Here is a 23,061-nt window from a genome sequence, read left to right as displayed (position 1 = left end):
CAAAATATATAATATCAAATTAAATTCAAGTCTCTTGCGTTTTTAATTCGTGAGATATTTAGGGTCAACCAAACGAAGAGGTCTTGGGTTTGATCCCTGCCAGTGCCACCTAAAGTTTTATTCACGGTTACTGTCTCTTGTAAGGAATTGACAAATTCTCCAAGAGAAATTCTTGTCATGAAAAAGTGCTTTATAAAATTAGCAAATTGAGAGTTGTAAGTCACTAGGTCCTGGTTCTCAACGGATTGTTGAGCCACCTAATTAATTATTATTATTTTGAGACATGGACGACAAAAAAACATCGCGAAAATACGGACGTACAGACGTTGGACGTACGAACGTTCATACACACGCACGCACCAACATCTTTCAAAAAATCTTTTATTTCGATTCTAAGAACCTTGAAACCTCGATAAAATTTTCAATTCGACAAATCGGACCCATTACAATAACTTCCTACGGGAAGTTAAAAATATAAGGTAGGTCACATCCATTTACGTAATACGATAAGTTTTGAATTCAATGAAATTCATACGTAAACTTAGAAAAACAATCTCCCAGTGGGGTTGACCCATACGACCTCCCCCTTAGATTCCAGCTGAGTTTGACAGGTGTCAAATGTCAATGCTCCAACCTCGTATTACAAATGTTGCCTTTTAATTTTATTTCTTTCTGAAAGATTTTACTCAAAAAACGGAACAAAGTTATTAATTTTTTCTTTTAATTTTCGAAAAAACAAACGTTTTTTGAATGAAATAAAAAAGGTAAAAAAGATGACATTGTAACGCGCACAATGGCAACCTAGCTTCAAATCATCTCCGTGTCCGTCGCCGCCGTCATCGTCTCTTGCTCTGCATCCACCATCAACGTCAACTCTCAATTCAACCAAACCTAACCTAACCAAACCAAACCAACCCAACACTGAGACGGAACACTCCAATCTCCAACTAAACTACTGCCGCTGCCACTAGAGTACCAGCGCCAGGCCAGCGCGAACAACCAGCAAGAGCAACACTTTTCCATCACATCAGTACATCAGCTTAGTTCAGTCTGCGTGTCAACCTTTACAGTGCTGGTTGGTTTATTTGGTTCTGGTTGTCTTTTGCGGAGTGAATTCTAGCTCTCGGTGGAGTAGACCGTTGAACCGAAAAACGGGATTTGTCTTTTGCATTAACGTTGTGTATTCTTCTTTTTATTATTATTATTTTTTGATGATGTTTTTATATCTACCTATAGTATGGTTTTATAAAAGATAAACATCTGTCAAAATCTCTTAAATGCCAAATAGCTAACGAGTGAATGATCAAATTACTTTCATATTGCTTTAAAAGAATTTTCATACCGACTAAAACGACGACGAAGACATCCGATGAATGGATTTAAAGTGTAGTTAAAGAAACGTCAAGGATTAGGTGCCATAATATGACAATAAGGATGTTTTGTGTTTTCCTTTTGAAATATTAAAAGCAAAAAAGGATACGCATGTTTCTATTTCCAGTGTTATTCGCTCTGGGTTACCAAAGACACCGTTCCTCGTCGTATATTGTATCGGGGTTGTGCTTGAGCTAGTTGACATTTGGCCATCGTTTGAAGATTTTTATTTTTAGTACATCGTATATTGCTGGGTTTTGTTGCTAAACCCATTTTTGTGATAAAAATCAATAACGAAAAATAAAGGTACTGAGGAGGAGGACGAGGACAAGGAGTACTAGCAGAGCAGTAGCGGCAGTAGTCGCAGCAACGATTCTCTGTTTCTCATATCGGAATCGGAAAACGAAGCGTTCTGTGTTGTGTGTCTTCTGCTTAGAGTCCGTGTCCATCAAGAATAGCGCTTGGATAAACCCAAAACGCCATTCTAAGCAGGCCATAGTCAAGTGTGTTTGGATTTGGATTTCATAGATATGCTGACTGGATTCATATCTAATAGAAGTGAAGTAGGAAAGAAATCGGAGACGCAGAGCACGGGAAAGTGAATGAGACATAGTAAGATAGAATACTTACCTACAAGTGCAGTTTTCGAAATCGATCTCTTCTGCTGCTACTGCATATCCATACCTATTCGGTCTCGGTCTCGACTCTCGACTCGACTCGACTTCGGAGCCGGAGTGTAGTGCGGTGAAAGTGTGGTGCGTCCAAGTGTCCCTTTACCAAGGAATTCCTTATCACTAGAGCAGTTTGTGTTCCATATCAAGTGTCATATCCGGGATTATTTATCTTAATTTGTTTTTATGTGCTGTTTCGTTTTATTATATTCGTATATAATTTTTACTTTACTCAAATATAAATATTGTAGGTATCTCAGAAGATACATCAACCGATATACAAATATATAATATAACCAAACCACATTGTTTGCACATACATACAGACAGATATACGTACTATATATTTATTTTATTACATATTTCTCTCTCTTGAGTATTACTACGAGTTTTTGTTTATCTTGCATTTATCGCATTTTAAATTCCTCTTGCCGGTGCGGTGGTTATATTATAGTTTTGTTTAATTTTTATTTCTCTGCTCATATCACTTTCAGATTCCAGAGTTGAATTGAAATTGTTTCCTTTGCCATTTTATGTTGCCTATGGTTTTTAACAAAACAAAAATAATATAAATTCACATAAATTAAACGTGATAGTATAGTATAGTATTTAAAAACAAAAAAACGAAAAAAATATTCAGATACCCGATATAATATTATCCTATAAATGTGACATGAATAATTAATTTCTACCTATCTATATAAAAACAAAATGAATAAATAAAATAACTATACCTACCTGCATGTGAGATCGGAGATTAATGCAACGAAACCGAAAGAGTGAAGAGAGTCAGTGGATTTAATGCGCTTTTATCACAGAATGACAGGTGAGTAGATTACTAATTTATTATAAAGGTCCATCCATACGGTATAAATATGAAATTGATTAAGTTAGAATATTTGTGTTTTTATTTAATTTTTAAAATTAGTGTAAATTTTTTTAAAAGTTTTTGATTGATTTCAAAAGTTTAAGTTTTCAAGAAATGTGTGTTGTTTTACTTAAAATTAGTAATAACTAAAACAAAATGTGTACTAGGTAAAAATTCGACAAAAATTGAATGACTTAGGTATCAAGTTGAATGAAATTTATATTAATATAAATTTCTTTTGGTGTTCAGTACAATGTTTGATTTATTTAGTTTTTGACTTTCAATTGGAAGTAAATGCAATCGTTCCAATTTCTCAAATTGAAAGTTTTTACATTTCTCGACGTTTCAAGGTCTCTAGAATGTAAATCTAAGAATTTTAGACAGAATATGTCTGTAAGTGCGTGTGTACGTCAATACTTTTAGTATTATAGTTTTTAGTTGGCCCAACCTCAAGAACGTCCGATTAATCGACTTAAAATAAATTTACAGATAATAAAATGAAAAGATGCAGAAAGAACTTAAAAAAAAAATTAAGTCGGGTATTGTTTCTTACTCCTTTAGCAATTTTAAAAAAAGTTTCGATTTCATTCTTTACAAAACATTGTTATTTTTAATAAGAAAGATCAAAGTGGTATTTTTTAAGGAATTAAAAACTTTCAAGAAATTTTACTAATACATAAAAGAAATTAAAATTATGTTATCATATATACATTTTTTTTTAAAGAAAAATCCACTTGTTTTTTTTTACAATAAAAGTGAAAACCTACAAAAACAACAAAAAACTGATAAAAGAATAGTTTTCGGCTTAATTATCTTGAGTAAAATTAAATATATTTATTTCAAAATTTATTTGTGTTCACACATAAACATACAGAGTTTTTGAGCACCGCTCAAAAGGAGGCTGACAAAATTACAATAACATAATGTGAATGCATTTTAAAATAACGAATTTTCTTCTGACGCAATTCCCGAGAGTCTATTATTACTATCATTTTCTGTCTGCTTACTGCTTGATTAGAGCTGATGCTAAAAGAGAAATTTAAAACAATAGTGTTTTGAGTCAACAAAACTTACAAATTAGAGAGAGAAAAATGCTTGGTTCTTGAAATAAAGGAAATGGGAAATTTAATAAAATAAAAATTAACAACAAATTGAAGGAAACAAATAAGTTGAGAATGAACTATAGCGTGGAACTCACAAATTATACGTTACACAATCTCTTCCCACTTCAATTCTCGAAAGATTCATTGGTTTTATATTAAATTAATAGTTTAACGAAAGTGTAATTTTTGCTGCTTTTCTGACATTCTTGATATTCATGTTCAAATCTCAATTCTAGAACATCCATACCAAATCTACCCCAAAAAGTAGATTTCTTGGATTTACTAAAATCTTAAAATTGTTTGCTTGTAATTGTAGACGAGCTTCAGGAATTAAAAAGGTAACTTAATATCTTTTATTCAAGGTTTTTTCTTAAAAATCTATTTGCTCTTTGTATCAGAAAAGATTTTATGAAAAAATTCAAAGCTTCACTAAAATTTTTTTTCAAATTGTTCGTGGTCCAGCCCTCAGTAAAAAGTAGTATTTTCATCAACAAAGTCAAGTTATCAGTGTGAAAATTAAAAAGGGGCTGGGATGCGACCCACACTGATAACTTCCCTTCCCGTGTGTCTATTTGTCTTGCTTAAAAGTTTGTTGGTTTTCGTGTTGGGTTACAGAAGTTGTCAGTTAAATTATTTAAAAAAAATTAAAATGACCAAAAATATTTTTCATATAAAGAAATAGTTTAGTTTGAAAATCTAGTTTTGTTAAATAGAATTTTAGTCGAAATCAAATGTTTACCAATTTTAGTAGCATTTCTTAAATTTTCACAAGTTGGATGAATGAAATTAATTTGAGAGATATCAAGAACTGAACATCAGATTTTACCAACTTTGCGTAATATTTTTTGATTTGATTTTTTTTATGAAAAAACGGACTTTTGGATTTTTATAAAAAAAACTACTAAATGTCGAAAACAATATTTTCTGTTCAATAAAAAAAGACAATATTTTCAATTTTTAAAAAGCTATTTGAGTCGAAAGTAAATTTTTAATAAGTTTTAGTTTTGTTTTTTATTTTAGGTTTTTATTTTTTGTGAACAAATTGTCAATAAGTTTTTCTCAACATTTTCCTGAATGTTGACAACAATATTTTTTAAAAGCACTTATTTTAAAGTTTTGAAAAGATATTTGAGTTGAAAATCAATGTTTACCACCTTTTATAAACTTTTTTTGTAAAAAACTTTCAATTAGATTTTCAATAAAATTTTATCAGATTTCAAAAACATTATTCTTCGTTGCACAAAATTGAGACAAATTTTTTTTCATTTTTTTTGATTTATAAAAAAAACTTATTATCTGTATAACAAAATTTATTTGAAATCTATATCTCTTCTGGTTCTTGAGCTATGGAGGACGAAAAAAACGTCGCGAACGTACGGACGTACGAACGCACGCACAGACATCTTTCTAAAAATCTTTTATTTCGACTCTAGGAACCTTGAGACGTCGAGAAATGTCAAAATTTTCAATTTGACAAAACGGACCCATTACAATAACTTCCTATGGGAAGTTAATAAATTAAAACAAAAATAAGCAAAGAAGACAACATTTTTGGTACCCATTTTAACCCAAAGACACAGTGCGACCATTAAAAAATAAAGAGAAGTTTTCCTATAGTCATATGTTCTAAAAATTGTGGTCTAGCGCATTGACGACAAATGCATGAATGCAACAAAATTGAATAACATTAAACTGAAGGAAAACTGACATTAGCATAGTAATTGCCTTAATACGAAAACTTTAAATGACCCTTTTGACTGTAGAATCCTTAACAATTAAATGTGAATATAGTCCAGTCATTTAAACTTAAATTAGGTAAGAATCTCATTAACAATTCTGCAAACACTTGAGCAGGTAAGTGTTGTTAAATAAAAATAAGTGGATAAAAATTGACAAATATTTATAATCATTGATTTGTCGATAGTTCATCAACTTTATGGCGCGTTTATGACCGGAAGCCTCGGTTTACCTAAAGTGATGCTGTGACCGTACGCTCTCCGCCCTTATCTTGAAAATGGTTCACAGTATTTTGTATTCTACAATATTGATAATGAATACAGCAAACAACAGGAAAAAAACCATAGGAAATGAGATATTTTCAAAAAAAAAACGCAAACAAAAGATTTTTGTGACCTTTGACCTTGAAATTTAATAATTGCTTACACCCTACCATATTTAGATTTTGAGACAACTTTTAGGGTGTCAACATACAAGAATTTACAGACTTACAGCTGGGTTTCTCCAATTCGGAGGTGAACTTACTATGACTAACAGGTCTTACCGATTCTGAACCTTGTGTATTCCAGTGTTCATATTGAACGTCTTTGAAGGGACTCTTTCTTGCGTTTCAAAATTGTATATTGCATACTTGTTGCACTTACGTATGTATTTCAATATTGTAAGTTATAAAAACAATTAATTGTGGTAATGATGACATTTAAAATGAGCCGCATCAAAAGAGTAGTCCAATTAAAACACTGCCATTCTGTGGGATTCAACATTTAAGTTCATTACAAAAGCATAAACGTTAAAGTCAAATTCCTCTACAGGAGAATTGACAGAGGTTGAATATTTTTGATGTTTTGAAAACCGTCAAGTGAATGTAATCAAATTGTCTTAATTTTTTGAGGCAGATTTTGTCATTGTGTCAAATATACGTTGACGTTCTCAAAAACGGGCTTAAGCTTATTAAATTATTGTCAGAACAGTAAATAAAAAAAGGGTTCCTATGGCTGCCAATCGTGCCAGTTTACAATTTTTTGCCAAATTCTCTTTGGCAACGATTGTAAAACGAAATTTGATGCCCAATGTTAAAAGTTTTCAGGGAACTAACTCCTTTTTTGTTCTATTATGATGCACAAGAATATTATTTCTTCGTTGCCATATCTTCTGCCGGGACACAAAATTCAATCAGCTAACTATGTGATAGTTGAATTGTAAAACTTTTAAGAATCTGCTAACAGCGTGAAGAAAGAATTTTTCATTGAAGCTTGTTTAGATGTTGTCAGCACGTCCAAAGTTCTCCTTGCACACATTTGACGTTGATTTCACGTTTCTTGTAAAAACTTACTTTACAATAATGGCAATATATCATGAAATATCACTGTATACCATTGTTAGATGACACCTGGTAACATATTTGACACTTGCTGTCAATTTCTCAATTGTTATATGCGTAGTGTCAGAGTACTTACTGATCTTACAATATGCAGGTTCAGAAGACATAAAAGACTTAAAAGTAAGGCAAGTTTGCCTTCCAATTAAGGAGACTAGAAAGTTAGCCAAGAAAAATATCCTTACTATCAAGTCAATGGGCAGGTTCAGCCAACATAAGGGACTTCATTTGCAGTCAACTTCATTCTTTGCACGTAAATTTTGACCAAGGCAACTAGTTACTGTATCAATCGTCTTGAATTTTAAATTCAAAACTTTACTTCAAAAATCTCTACTTTAAGTTCATAGTACAGACACAGAGTAGAGTGTTTTCGAAACACTCCTCAGGCAAGCTTCAAGTTTACCATGATTTGTATTTTGTATTTTAAAGAAGTATTTGTTATTTCTTTTCCAAATTGACAAGGAACCCTTTTACAGAAAGTATTAAAAAAAAATGTTGTGCGTAAATTAAATAAATCATAGAGTAATAAAGTTCAGCTTTCAGTTGAATGAAACAATATGATCAACTGTCATTTTGATAGAAGTAGACTTGACTTGATACTACGGGAGATTTTTCTTTACTAACTTTCAAGTCAACTTTCCATTAAAGTTGCCTTAATTGGAAAGTAATTTTCTGGCAGCTGGCCAATCAGATACTAGAAACTTGCCTAAATTTCAAGTTCCTTGTGTCGTCTGAACCTTCCCGATTCCACTTATGTCAAAATGACGGCTAAAAAATCCAAAATCCAAGTCGAGATGTACTTGAAACTTGCCTGATAAGTTATTTTGTAGACATTTAGTAGTTTTTGTACGATGAACTAAAAGTAGAAGTTGATAAAGTAAAGTTCCCTATTCGAAGTTTATGACACTTTACCAATTATCTAGCTGCCTTGGTCAAAATTTACTTTCATTAGAAATATATTATTTAAAAAATACTATGAAAAACCATCCGTGTAAAGTATTTTGTATGTGAAGTAATGCACCACGTGAAATGATATTTCTTTTTGACACCTTAAAATTCATTTTTCTTACTTAACGTCTTAATTATATATTTTCCGTTAATCGACCTGCTTACTAAAAAAAAAAACGTTGCCACCATTCGTTTTATCAAAATTACTAGAGCATCTAATTTTATTGTTGGGTGCTAATCACCTAATTAGCACCTAATGGTGCCATCACAAAAAATACTTAGTTGTTTTTAACTTTACCTTATACCTATACTTGATTAAGACATAATAATTTATTATGATGCATTGCATTTAAGTTATAAAATATAATAATTTAAAATAAAAATCTTTGGCTAACACTCCTTATTTGAACAGATGCTCATATAAGTTAATTTAACAATGCATAAATTATACTCTGCACAAATAGCTACTTTTATTAACGGGCGATAAAGCTTTAAAACAATTAATTTTATTTAAAAAGTTGAAAAATGTATTTGCCAGCTTTGCAAATATGTACGAAGATGTTTCATGAAGCTGACTTTTGTCTTTAATTGTATTAACTTTTTGTTTTACATATGAAACACATGTTTTCTTTTTTCCATGTCTCGAGACTAAAAAAAAGTTGTTGTCCCATAAGTCAGCAGAACAAAGTCAGCTGAATAAAAGATTGATGATGCCATAATTCTTTTACAAACTCTTTTCAAATGTTTTCTTTTTTTTTAAGAAACATCTTTCTTTTCTTTTCGTCGTATCTAAGAGAAGAAATGAATATAATATATATTTATTTAAATATGCTTAAATGTTGAAAATGTAAGCTACTTGCACTTTGATACAAAAACGCTCGAATAAATATCATTAATACGAATTTTAAACGTTACAAAAACTCCACTCATTCCTCCAGGTTGTACATTTCTTATACCCTTTAAGATTATGAATTTTACTTGCAAGATTTTCGATGTAAGAAGTTGTGAGAGAGAAAATTGTTACTTTGTTACTTCATTACAAATTCCTTTCATCGCAACCCCATAATACATAAGTAAGAAAAAATAAAATGAAATGTTCATTTCGCCGAAAGGCAATAGGATTATAATTATTCCTTTTAATTTTGTAAAATATTTCCTTTTTTGTTTTTGGTGACCTTTTTTCGTGCCTTACCTACAATATAGAACATTTTAAGTTCCTTTAACCTGTAGCTCAGCAAAACTTCAAAGTTATTTAAAGTTTAGTTTGAAAACAATCGCCTAAGGGGCTCTGGGAAGTTTTAAGTATAAGTAAAGTAGACTAGTGTTCTTTCCTTCTTCGCTGTGGAATATTTTAGTCGCGAAAATTCGTGATGCCAGTAGTGACATAATACTGGCAAAGAGGTCTTCTTTACTTTTTGTAAGGTTTTACTGCTGCTGTAAGGAGATTTTTGCAAGTTTGGAAAAAGTTGAAAGTTGCAGACAAATGGTAGAAGAAAATTGGTCTTGTACTTACCTAAGTGTTTTTTTTTTGGTTTTAAAGAAATTGGCAGCGATGACAGTTTGAGTTTTCTTTTAAGAAAAAGAAAAATTAAATAAAATAAAAATTGAAGATATGAAAAATGTCTACAAAAGAATGTATACATTTTAATCAAGACACAAATATTAAAATTTAAAGAATGATTTTTATATGGAAAATTAAGGGGACTTCAAAAATATTGGGAACTAAATTAAAGCAAGAAAAGAAAATTTTGGTTCAAGAAATTAGACACATATGGAGTCGGCCATAACAGTAACTATAGTACTACATTGGTGTTTTTTACAAGTGTAGTTTTCAACAAGAAATAAGGCAAGTTGCTGCAGCGAATGGCTCTACAAAATTCCAGAAGAAGTCAAAGTTTAGACCACTCTTTGCAGCATTATGTCAACAATAACGCGCCGAACATTCTCTTCAAAGGTTTCAATCGATTCGGCCTTATCTGTGTAACATAGTTAACATAGTTCACCAGTGTTAAATCGCACAATCTTTGATACCTTGACACAAGCCCACAGCAAGAGATAATTTTCTCTCAAAAAAATGTCTTCAATAAATTGTTTGATAGCTGCGTCACGCGAATAGAACGCATATTTTGTAGTAAATTTGCACGATTTGCAAACGTTGTTTAAGAGCTAGTTTATTCATTATGAAATGGAAACCCCAACTTAGCAAAAATTAAGTGACAGCTGTCAAAAAACTGAGAAAAGTATTGTCAGGATAAATACTTTATGTTAAAAAAACCATGAATGCTTTCAATATCAGACAGATAGGTTATCCGGATACTTTATTTTGTGTTTAACTTCTAAAGGAACAGCTGATCCAAAACAGCGCGTATGTCAAAAAAGAAATCCAACAGGTATCCAAGAATTTCTGGTGTATGTTGATATTTGACAGAACAGCTGATTCAACCTTTAATTGAGTTTGAAGGAATCAGAATAGTGTTGGTTTTTTGATAAAAATCCGTTGAACTTTTAAACAGCTAAAAGTTGTTTGTATTTCTTGCAAGCTGTCTCAACCTAGCTATCCAACTCGTTCAATTGCATAGGTATCTAAAATTCCTCATATCCAAGATATTCAACCCAAATTGAGATTGAACCCAGACAATCTTTGGAACTAATTTGTTTTATTTAAAATTATAGTACAAATGTGAAACAAAACACTTCTTAAAAAGTTAAATTAAATATTCAATCTGATCTCTCATTTCAAGTGTAAAAAAAATGTTGCAAATATGGTGTTTTCTACATCCAACGAATTAAATAACGCTGACTAAAAAAAGTACAGAGAATTTAAAGTAAGTAGAAGTACATAAACTAAACATGCAAAATTAAAATCTAAATAAAAGTTATTCCAAACTATTTGATAAGGTCAAAAAATGTTTTTTAAGAAAATTTAACTCTTCAAAAATATTTCCTTTTAATTTATACATTTTTTAAACTACACATTTAAGGTTTTTGTAATCGGTACAATTTTGTCAATTAGAAAATTGACAGATTTCTCTAATCCATCTCTAGATTCTAAATCCATTGTTTTTAAAGAGACATATGTTTGAGGGATATACCCTTTTTTATCCTCCATAGCTAAAGAACCACCAGAGATTTCAACTTCAAATAAACTTTGGTGACTTTCAAAAACATTATTTTGAGTTTTTTTTTATAACATCGCACGACTTCATCTGAGGCACCCTATTTTACGTAACACCTCTTGATATACTTAGCAAACAAATAGCTGCAAGCTCTGCTATTCGCCTTAATGGTTCATCGCAGTGGATTATCAACAACATTGGCCACTCTGTAAGTCTTAAGAATTGGCAATCTTCAATTCGACAGAAACTTCCAAATTTATATACCTTCCAGATATATCTAGAAAAATAGATCATTTCAAGAAGCCGAGTCAGTCGACTTTTACACAGATGCATACAAAAATTTAGATGTTGGTGGAGGAGTGTACTCTGAACGACTGAATTTAAGTTTCTTATTCCGACTTCGCAACACTAGTTAGGCCTTTAACAGATTTGTTGAAAAAGAGTAGGAAATTCGTTTGGTCACAGGAATGTGAAGATAGTTTTTGAAAAGCAAAGGAATGCTTGATCACGGCTCCAATGTTGACATGTCCAGATTTCAAGCTTCCATTTGTCGTTCAGACAGATGCATCCGACTACGGCATCGGGCCGTACTCACCCAAACGTTTGAAGAGTTGGAAAAAGTAATTTGTTACTTAAGTAGGTCACTTAATAGAATCATTCCACGAAAAGGAATTTTTAGCAGTTTTATGGGCGGTCGAGAAGTTACGGCCTTATATTGAAGGAGTTCGATTTACGTTCGTAACGGATCACTATTCTTTAATTTGGTTGAGCAATCTCAAAGATCCACAAGGTAGACTTGCGCTTTGGGCAGTTCAGCTCCAACAGTTTGATTTTGAAATCATTCACAGGAAAGAGAAAGAACATGTAGTACCAGACATGTTAACTTCGGGAGTTCCAGAATTGGCTGGGATTTCAGATGAGGATAATGACCCTTGGGTGGCTAAGATGGTTTCTTCAGTTGAGTCTAATCCGTTAGCTTTTCCGAATTGGAAAGTAGACAATGGCAGGTTATACAAATTTGTAAAGTCAAATCATGCGATCGTGCACGACAATAACGAAAAGTCGAAGTTAGTAGTCCGAAAGAAAGATAGCATAGAAATTCTGAAAGAGTGTCAGGATAGTCCACCAGCGGGGCACATGGGGGTTAGGAAAACGTTTGCTAGAGTAGAAGCTATATATTATTGGCCTAAAATGAGAAAAGACGTCACTAAATACATATGTAAGAAAATGTGGTATATGCCAACAAGTGAAACCGGTCAATGATAAGCCAGCCTGTCATACGACTGAGAGTGTAGGAGCATCATCTCCTTGGGAGATGATTAGTGCAGATTTAGTAGGACCCATACCTAAATCCAACAGAGGATTTATGTATATTCTTACAGTAGTAGATTATCTTACCACCGCAAAGGCGGTATGTAAAGAATTAGAAGATAACGTTTTTCTGTTACTTGGAGTTCCCAAAATTGTCATTTGTGACAATGGTCCACAGTTTAAGAGTACGGATAGCGAGTTAAGGACACTTTGTGAAGGTTATTCTTCCAAAATTTGGTTTACTCCGCATTACCACTCACCGGCTAATCCTGCCGAAAGGATTAGTCAAATCATTAAAACAGCTGAGTGCTGGGTCGGCTCAATTTCATGGAATTGCAAGGCGCACAAAATCCCCTGAAATAGTACAGTAACACCCATTCTTCCACGTTTGTCATATGCATACCAATCGCAACATGTAAACTATTGTTAATATACCACACGCTTTAAAAAAGGCAAAAATTAGGCGGAATAAAATCACCAGATCGCATATAACCTCGATAATTGGTGTCATAACCGGGCACAGAGCATATTCTCAGATGACTTGGATGAGGATGAAACACTTTTTTACATCTTCTGTACATGCCCTGCTCTCGCTCAAAAATGCCAGACTTACCTTGGAGAATTCTTCTATGATCTAAACGATTTCAATCATTTTAACATAATCAGTCTCTCAGGATTCGTTATGAACTCAAACTGGTTTCATTGAGCTTAGAAGAAAGCCTCAAGATTCATGTGATATCAAAATGGGCCATTAAACTGGCCTAAGTGTTTCACACTCCATCAGGCAAGGCCACTTTAACTTAAACATGATTTTCAACAAAGATCTAGTGAGAATAAAGCAACATTTTGGCTTGTTTACATTTTATAAAAATTTAAGATAAATCAAATTGTCATATTTGTTTTACTAAATTAAAATACAAATTTTTTATAGTACATGAATTTCCATTAGTCACATTTACGTAAATTGCCTCAAACCTATTATTTTAAATATTTATTTATGTATGTATTTAATAACATTTTGATTTGTACATAATCAGTCCTAAGGTTTAATTTTCGATCTCATACCGTTAATTTTGTTCTTAGTTCATAGAACCCACATTTTTGAACCAGTTTGTATGGGTCACTGATGTGGTGTCCAAATATAGGATTTCAAAATAGTAATAAATTTAATTTATTCAAATACATATTCTTGATATCGTTGAATACTTTTTTAGAAATAAGGAATGTTAAACTTTTAAAGTTTTCTTAGGTTGAATATTTATTTATTTACAACTCGTGTAAAATTTAAATTTATTTAACCATTATTGAATGCATTATAAATTTCATCTAGAACAAAATTTAAACTTGTTTGTTATAAAAACAGGTCTGTTTTCAATGATTCAATGATTCAATTTTCAATGGCTTATTTGATTAGTCACACCATATATCTTAGTGGGTTTATATTGAAACTATCTATATTTGGTTTTAAAAAATAGCACAACAAAAAATTATTTAAATGATAACATTTAAACATTTTACTTTTGCGTCTTCTACTTAAGCCATCAACGCAATCGTGTAACTTTCAAGCTCACCTTAAAAATAAATTCAGTACAATTTTACAAAAATTTCCATGAGACTGAGGCACAACCAGCGCAAAAACTTTGCTAATTATTGCGAATTTCAACATTTCATTTTCATTCACATGAATAGGCGAGCATTTTAAATTGTTATAAAACATTTAAGTAAACATTTAAATGTTAAGATAAAATGTTTAAAGAGTTCTATAATTACGAATGGATTGCGAATTTACATTATTTGACAATTCCCAGAAGATAAGACCAGTCGTCGGTCGGGTGGTGCCGGCCGGGCGGCGGCGGCGTCTTGAGGGTTGTCGCACAGAAAATATTTGAATGCATAATTTTGTAATTTAAACTAATTTCACGCAATGATTTCAGCATTTTTGTTTTCTTTTAAAATTACTTTATAAAGATGGGAAAATTATTTCACTTCATTGAAGATTTTCTTAACGGAAAAAAGTTTTGTATATTATTTGCTTTTATAGACATTGTCTTATATAAAAAGATAGCAAATATTTGGTGCTTGCAAATCATGTGAAAAGTTTTTCTCAGCTACAGAATGAAACATTAAAATATGGAATTAAATGTTCACTTTATACAACGTGAACGGTGAAGAGTCAGGTGAATATGAGGTAAAAAGTATTTAAACATTGCCTAAAAGAATCACCATCCCTATAATCAACATTATACATTATAGAAAATTGGGCAACTATTCAAATTTTGTTTATAAAGTCTAAATTTTAGTTTTGTTAAAATAGATAATGTGTTTTGATTAGAGAATCTTCCGAAACCAAACCACACGTTTTTGGTTAATTTATTTATGTACTCAGATGGCGGTGAACTCTAATGCAAATATATGTAGATTAGTAGATTGTTTTTTCTTTTGTGTTGATAATTTGAAAACCATAGGTAAATATTTACAAATCTATATAGATTCATCACATGAGTTTAATATTTACATTTTGTTTAAAAATACGTTTGAACGAATTTGGTCAATAAATTGTTAGTGGTGTTGTTATAAATATTTATACACACATTTTTCTAATTTAAACAATTTCTATGGATTTTTTGTTTGGTTAACCGGCTTTTCTACCGTTATGTTATTTTTATATTTTTTGGGTGGAGTTCCCATTCGAAATGAACAATTGATGAAGCGTAGGAATTATATGATAAATTTAGGGTTCGTTGGAGTTCAATTTGTTACATAAATATTCAGTTTTTAATTCAGGTATTTAACACGATTCAAGTGCGTATAGAAAATGCATGCTGATTTTTAATTTTTCAAAATGTTTCATAATGTTTCATACAAGATTTTTAGGAACATTTATTGCTGTTCCATTAGAAATTATTCCTATAGTTAATTTTTAGAAATTCGGTTATTGGTGGTTTGTGACTTTACCTTATAATTGATTTAATATGTTGTCATATCAGTGGACCTAGAAACAGAATAATAATAGTAATTTATAAGAAAATAAATTTAACCCATCACTTCATTTTCGACGCGCACTGATTACATCCCATCCATGCCCGTCTGTCAATTTTCAAATGTTATTTCAATATCCTGTTCTTATTCCCGAGGTAAATAAATAAATTAGGTGGCGCAATATTCCGTTGAGGCCAAGTGATTTAAAACTCTCAACGATTCCTGTGTGCAATTACTGCTGTCAGGGAACGACTAATTTGAGAAAGCACTTTTCATGACAAGACTTACTTTTGGAGAATTTATCAATGCCTCACAAGAGGCAGTACCAGTGTAAAAAACTTTAGATGGCATAGGCAGGGTTCGAACCCAAGATCTCTGGCATGATAGTCTAACGCACTTTTTTTTTAAATTTATTTGTATTTCTTTAATCTTAAACCTATCTCAAAGCTAGACAAAAATTCATAAAACTAGGCTCATTAACCATAATTTACAACAAACTTACTGGTCCCATATGGACACTCTAAGTTAAACTATAACACTTAATACTAATGCCTTTCGGCCCTAAGATCTGTTTGATTTTATTTATTTTTGTATTAATTAGAAAATTTAAAAAACTAATATCAATATCCTTTTTATTTTTACTTAAAAACTACTTAAAATAAGGTCCCTAATATAAAACTAACTTAAACTACCTATTCTACCTATAAACAACAACAGCAGCAACAAATCTAACATTTTGTTTTCTTTTTGTGCAATCATGCCTATTCTACTTGAAACTAAACTATAAAACAAGGCTTGAAACCCCATCTCGGCTACCCACTACCAAAACTGGTTCTCCTGTTTGCCCTATTAGTTCGGTCCCGTTCGGACACAGCCCTATTAGACAGAAGAAGTTCTGCTCCGCCTATCCACGGTCGTCGTCTGACGTGATAGATTAACGGAACTGCCAATGTATCCTTCTAGGAATGGGCAACGTTGAACCACACAGGACAACCATAAACGATCATCGGCCGTATGAGGGCCATGTAGCAAATTACCTTCACTCTGGGGTTAAGCCGACTGCTGTAAAACAGCCGTTTCCTCAGATCCAAGGCCCCTCTGACCCTGGTCAAACCAGCATTTATATGTATGTCGTATCTCTCGTGGCCCCAGCCAACGTAGTCCGGAACAGAATTGTCTCCGACTTCTGGACATTTATTTTCAGTTTCCAGTCGTCGCAATATCGCTGAATCTTGTCGAAATCACGCTGCAAGAGAATTATAATAACCTCAATTGCCAATTGCCTTTGTAAGACTACCTATCAGATCGCTGGTGTAAATGCTGAAGAGAATCGGCGAATTCACCGCTCCCTGTTAAAGACCATTATTAATTGAGAATGTTGTGGTAGAAGTTACATTGCCACTTTTGACAACAAACTTTCTGCCGTTAAGCATATCATAACATATATACATAAAGTATTATGCCAAGCCTGCTCAGTTTAAGGTAAAGACCCTCTAACCATACGGTGTCAAAGGCCTTTTCCAAACCAACCAGAACAACACCTGTGCATTGTTGTTTTGATTTATTCCATTTGATATCAGAAACGAGTTTAGACGCAGCATGAATTGTGTCATGACCCGCCTTGAACCCGAACTGTTTATCCGGAATTATTTTGTTGTCCGCAGCCCACTTAGTCAGAGCCCTGTTAATGATCTTTTCGAAAACTTTGCTGATGCTCGGAAGAATACTTATCGACCGAAGATTTGACGGGTTGGAGTTGTCCTTTCCCTTTTTCGGGAGAGGATGAACCACAGCGGTCTTCCAATGCACTGGATAATATGCATTATTCAGTGCATTATTGAAGAGTGTGGTGTAAATGTCAATTGCCTCCATCGGTAAATATCTTAGTACAACGTTGGATATACCATCGACACCTGCTGACTTTTTGTTTTTTAACTGAAGATGAGCTGAAGCTCAACCTTCGTCACTACCAAGGGACTTGGCCCCGTTTGCTCGGCGATTATGGCATTTGCCAATTAATTGTCATCGAACCACATGAAACCGCGGTTCTCAGATCGTTATTATGTCATATTACTTCGAAGGTAAAAGTTATTAAGTAGGGCTCTGTTTTCCACGTAGATTCACCTTGTGCACTTACTAGAAAGCAGCTACCACCGCCTCCACTTTTTCCTTCGGATCTTCAATTATGTAAAAGTCATTGTCAAAGATGGCTTCTTCTGGATCTATTTGCGATGTCCTGAGTACGTCTCTGTTCTCTTTAGCTCTTTGGAGTTTCAGACACGCAGGGTCATTGTCGTTCTTTTTCCTGAATATCTTGTTGATTTTAGGGAACATACTATGGTCACTGGAATTAACTCACCGGATCTTGCGGTCCCAGTACTTGTTAATTGATAACCTGTAGTTCTCTTTAATCAACAGATTGGCATTTTTTATTTACGACTTAAGTGTCCTAACCTTTAAGTCGTCTGTACAAGTTTTAAAGTTTGTCAGTAATCCACTTTTGTTCCTACGTAGTGCGTCAATAGTCGCGTTCCCTTAAGCGTCCATTTGGTTCAGTTCTTTGTACTTTGGTATTGTCCGTTAAATCGCTCGTTTTACTGTTTCGCTCATCTGTTGTAAATGTTGGCCAATTGCTGTATTTGTCAGGTTTCTGTTGTTTTGTGGGACTATGTCACTCGAACGAAGTTCTCTCGCTAAGGAGTTGGTGAAACGAGGCCAGCGCATCTTACTGTAATTGTAACAGTGCCAGTCCAACGCACTTACCATCATGCCACGGGTCCTACTTTCCCGAGATATTTTATCAAAAACCAATTGTGAACAATTTTAGTAGCATTTTTTGAAAATTTGTATTTCTTATGAATAAAAATGCCGATTGTATCTAACAATAAAATTTTGAATAGAATAAAATAATTTAAGGCCAATACCTTGATTTATTCTCGAAATATTCGAATCGAACCTCCAACTTTAAATCATTTTTTAAATTTTATGATAATCGCTCTTGAAAGTCTCAGTGAAGCTGCCTTTTCCCTACCGAAAGTCGTGGATTTGCACATAAACTCTCTTCAACCACTTCAATGTTGTCAGGAGTCCTTGAACATTGACTGGGCCCTGGCAGTAGAGTGTTCATAGCTGAAGCAATTGGGCGAAAACTCTGCATATAGGGACCTTGAAGCTTCGAGAAATATGTCAACATTTTTAATTAGATAAATCGGACGATTTACAATAACTTAAAAAATATGTTTTTGAGTATTACATGAGATTTTGAAGTTTTACAAATGTTTTAAATTACCATATTAATTCTTGATTATTAATTTAAATTATGTTTCAAAAAAAACGATGACATTTTTTAACTTGAGAATTTATAATTGAAGGTCATTGAAAAGTATACAAGAAATAATGGAGTACGAGTTTCTGTACTTTATCGTGCGAAAAAATGGAATATTTACTTAGAAAGCCGAATTGCTTCGTAGGTTTCTCATGTCCGAAAACGGGCTTTCCAAGTAACTAGCTCTCTTAAAAAAATATTCCTAGAATTTAGAATAATATAAATGACGTAAAAAGATGGAACTTGCAAATATCGAAACAATTCCATTAAGTGCGCTAAGCAATGAGTTTTCTTTCTAATGAAAGATTTTTGAGTAAGGTGAGTTGTTGAAAATGGTTGACATATGCACCACTTCAGCAGCATATACCAAATTGTAATTTGGAATGGAAAATGTCGTAATATACTATCTTTAACAAGTTAAAAGAACAGAGCTTTCTTAAGTGATCAGCGAGTGAAAAACAAACAAAGTGTTATTTGTTTATTTAAATATAAATGTTCTTCGATATTTAAAGTCTTTTACGCTTTCAATTATAAAGCAATTACTGTTGCAATCGACCTCTTTGAGTACTACATATGCCGTTAAATAAGTTTTGTTTAGCACAATTGTGTGAATAAAAGCTATGGGAATGTCTGGCGATACTTTGCGGGTAATATTAAAAACCTAAGCTTTGTTTTATTAGTAAAGATAAGCTCATGTTTTGCATACTAACATCTAAGTAAGTGCATATCAGGATTTATATCACACATTTGATTTAAGGGACTGAAAAAACAATAAGCTTTACAAAGATCATCACCCAAAGCTCTACTTTTACTTATGAACCGAATTTAAATAAGAGAATTAATTTAAATAAGAAATACAATTGGACCAAGTACGGTATCCTGTGGAAGTTCTAGGTGGCTATTCTTTGAGCACCTAATACTGCTCTGAATGTTCACACACTGTGCTCTATTTTTAAAATGAGACTCGAAACATTTGAAGCGAATTCACGAAAGCCAGCTTTATAAAGTTTATCTATAGTAAAAGTCCAGCCTAATAGTTTTTGCGATCTAAATCATTATTCAGAATACAACAAAAGTGCAAAAGAGCATCTTCAGTTAAAAGCTCAGTCCTTAAACCAAATTGCATTGGATTTTATCAAGATAAGTCTTCATTCTTGTTGTTACAAGATTCTCAAATATTTTTGGAATTGAAGGTAGTAACGAAATTTGTCTATAATTAGATTTATCTCCCCTACTACTTTTCTTAAAGTAAAGAATAACTATGCCACCCTTCAGTTTATCGGGAAATTTCCCAGAGGCAATACTCAAATTGAAAAGATGAGATAATATATCAACTAGTTTAGGGCCAACGTATTTTAAAAGTATATTTGAAATCTCGTCCTTACCATAGGTTATTGAATTAGTTATGGAGTTGATAGTTTTCATCACATCAATCTCAGCAAGATCACTTCAAAAGTTATTTATGGAAGCAGTTAGCTCTGGCAAACCTAGTGATAAGAAACGAGAAAAACTGTCACTAGAAAAACAATCAATGTTATATTAAAAATATTTAACGTCAAATTCACAAAATTAGGTGATATTCAGTTTTTCGCAAACAAATTTTTTAAAATTCTTCGTTGGTGTTCTTAGTAAATTGGGTGTTAAGAGCTAGCGCACTTTTAAATATTTGATAGTCTTAAGTCTCTCAACTTTAGTTCCAATTTTTTTTCTTCTACAAGTGACTTTTATCATATATTTTGTGTTACGAGCTTCTTTACCTTCCTTCAAGCGAAAAATACTCTTCTGAGAAATCTAAAACGGAATTGTTGCTCCAAACTTGCACCAAACTGACCTACACCCATATTTTGCTGATTAATAAATAACAACCATCATACCATACCCATTTTTCTTCTACTTTCCAAATGAAATCCTCTCCTTTAAAATAACATTAAAAATAAAATATTGTGTGCCCATTTTATAAATCAAGTCAAGATGAACAAACAATTACACTTCACTGAGCATTATCACTAAGAAGAAGAAGTCCATTCCATTTCTCTATTTTGACTTGACTTCGATCCTATAACAAACTAAATTCATGCTACTTTGGACTTGATTATAATTTGATCGCATTTATTAAAAAAAAACCTGCTTTAAAAACCCGTATAAGCTGTATGAAGAAGCATGATAGGCATGGAGTATATATGGATAAAGAAGCAATGATAATCTTGGGACGGACGGACGGATCGATGAGATTACAGATCAGATCCATAGTTGATTATGTACAGGCTCGGAGCTTGAATTTCATTTAGAGGAAAAAAGGGGCGTTTACTGTTATCATTGCAAACCTGACATGAAGTGGATAAAACTAGAAAACTAGTATTGAAAAAGAAGCATTTAAGTTGTTTTTATCTTCGTTTTCTCCCGTTGATACAATTTCACTGGAAATTCGTGGGAAACTTGTTCTTCGCATCACCGTTAAAATTTGAAAAACCGATAAATTTCCATTGTTGTTAATTCTTAGTTTGTCTATCAAAACTAAGCAACTATAAACTTAATTCTGTAATTATTCACGCTTCCATTTTTTTACCAAATGTCGTTATACTAAATTGAAAAGTGATTTTAGAAGAAGGAAGGCAAAGAAGGTTGAAAATTGTCTGAGTTATAAGTCCGGCCAGCTAAAAACCAAGTATTGGGATAAACGCGTTTGAAGTTTTGAGAAGTAGGAAATCAGGACAAACTTAGCAATACCTTAAATACTTGAATTAGAACTCAGTAATTGAAGGTTTTTCCCCGCCGTAATATTTTGGGACAGCATTTTTGAGGTCCTACGAGAACATTCTGCTTTGGAAAATTCTGGGCTCTCACAAGAACAACAAATGAAATTATTAATATCTAGTAGTTTTATACAAGTTTTGGGGAAGTAATTACCCCCATGTCACCCCTTTTCTGTAGCCGTACGTGTAAGAAAACCATAAACAGCTAGAATTTAACTCAACAACTCTTCTTCTTAATTGACCAGTTTGCTAATGATATAATAATGACATACATACTTTGAGCGACACACTTATTTCTCTATCTTCTCTATGAACGAGACTACTACGACCGGCCGACCAGCGATGGACGACATGAAATGAGATCGTTCAAGATTACCTGTTCCGATTCAAGTCACCACCAAGATGAATTCCAAAGATTCGTAAGACGCACCTGTCTTGCCTACATCTTCTACCTTATAAAATGTATATCTCCCAAGCCGATACCAACTATGTACGTTGTCTTATAATACAGGTTGATTGTTTTCCTAGCTTATTGAATTGTTGTTGCCCTAACTATGGCTATGGCTTCGACTCTGAATCTGAATCTGACTCTGATGTTGGTGATGTAGATACGATGTATTTACTTTTTTTTTGGCTCACTGATTTAAACTTCTTCAGCAATCAATTGACATTGACAATGGCATTCTGGGATCTGACGGTGGCATGCGGCGCATGCATAGCATATTTACCAGCCTCTTTACGCTTCGTGTATACTTATTCGTCCATCGTGCGTCGTTGGTCGGTCGTTCGCCAAGATCTTATATTGGACATGGACAGTGAAAATGTCAATTGCTGGTGCTCCATGCTCCGAACTCTGCCACCAACCGCAGAAAATCACTATGGACAAAAAGTTCCTATCCCGTCGCTTCGCGGCGCTGAGCTGCTGTGGAGTCGCGATGTTTTCGCGGATGAATTCATATTTAAAATGCGTGTGGTTTCTACTCTTTGACTTTTGTATATAAGTGGCAATGTGGTATAAATATTTATCTTTTTTTGTATTTTTGTTGTCTTTTAACATTGTCGTTAGTCTTTTGATAGATAAAGGTACAACAAAAAAAAAAAAAAAAACAAATTTATATTTTAGGTCAATGATGTTGAAGTTCGTTCATGTGTGGCCGATAGAGGGTTACATTCAGAATATCAGGGTTTTACGATACTTATACTTGTATTCAAATAATAATATAATGACAAATTAAGTGGTATAGTGATATATTAAAGGCCAACAAAAATGAACAAAACAACGAAATTATGATACATGATATATGACCGCATATAATTAATCATTGTTCACTTGATAGTTTCTTGTATCGATATTAATAATGTATGCAGCATTATAGTAAAACTTATTTACTTACGTCATGTGGTAATAGTTGTCTTAAAACATATGTTTTTTCTTGTAAAAGTTACATTTGGGCACCAGAGCTGACAACTAAGTGGTTTAACGCATTTCTGGGAGTTTTAA

The 23,061-nt window shown here is 32.8% G+C and overlaps 1 protein-coding gene across 5 annotated transcripts in view; it reads left to right on the top strand.

The window, feature by feature from the left end:
* Positions 1–978: 978 nt before the first annotated feature.
* The window catches only part of LOC129953843 (putative polypeptide N-acetylgalactosaminyltransferase 9), an 85,682-nt gene continuing 63,599 nt past the window's right edge, over positions 979–23,061 (top strand). Inside the window, exons 1-2 of one of the 5 annotated variants that reach the window (XM_056067339.1) lie at positions 979–1,075; positions 2,537–2,868. The gene's annotated coding sequence lies outside the window, so the exon portion shown is untranslated. Of the gene's footprint in view, positions 2,127–2,536; positions 2,869–23,061 lie in introns of all 5 variants that reach the window. The other 4 variants (XM_056067341.1, XM_056067336.1, XM_056067337.1 and 1 more) reach the window with 4 other exon arrangements.

This window comes from Eupeodes corollae, chromosome 1 (genome assembly GCF_945859685.1).
Source record: "Eupeodes corollae chromosome 1, idEupCoro1.1, whole genome shotgun sequence".
NCBI classification, from domain to species: domain Eukaryota; kingdom Metazoa; phylum Arthropoda; class Insecta; order Diptera; family Syrphidae; genus Eupeodes; species Eupeodes corollae.
The sequence above is the reverse complement of the archived record's forward strand: the minus strand, read 5'-3'. Positions and strand labels throughout refer to the sequence as shown.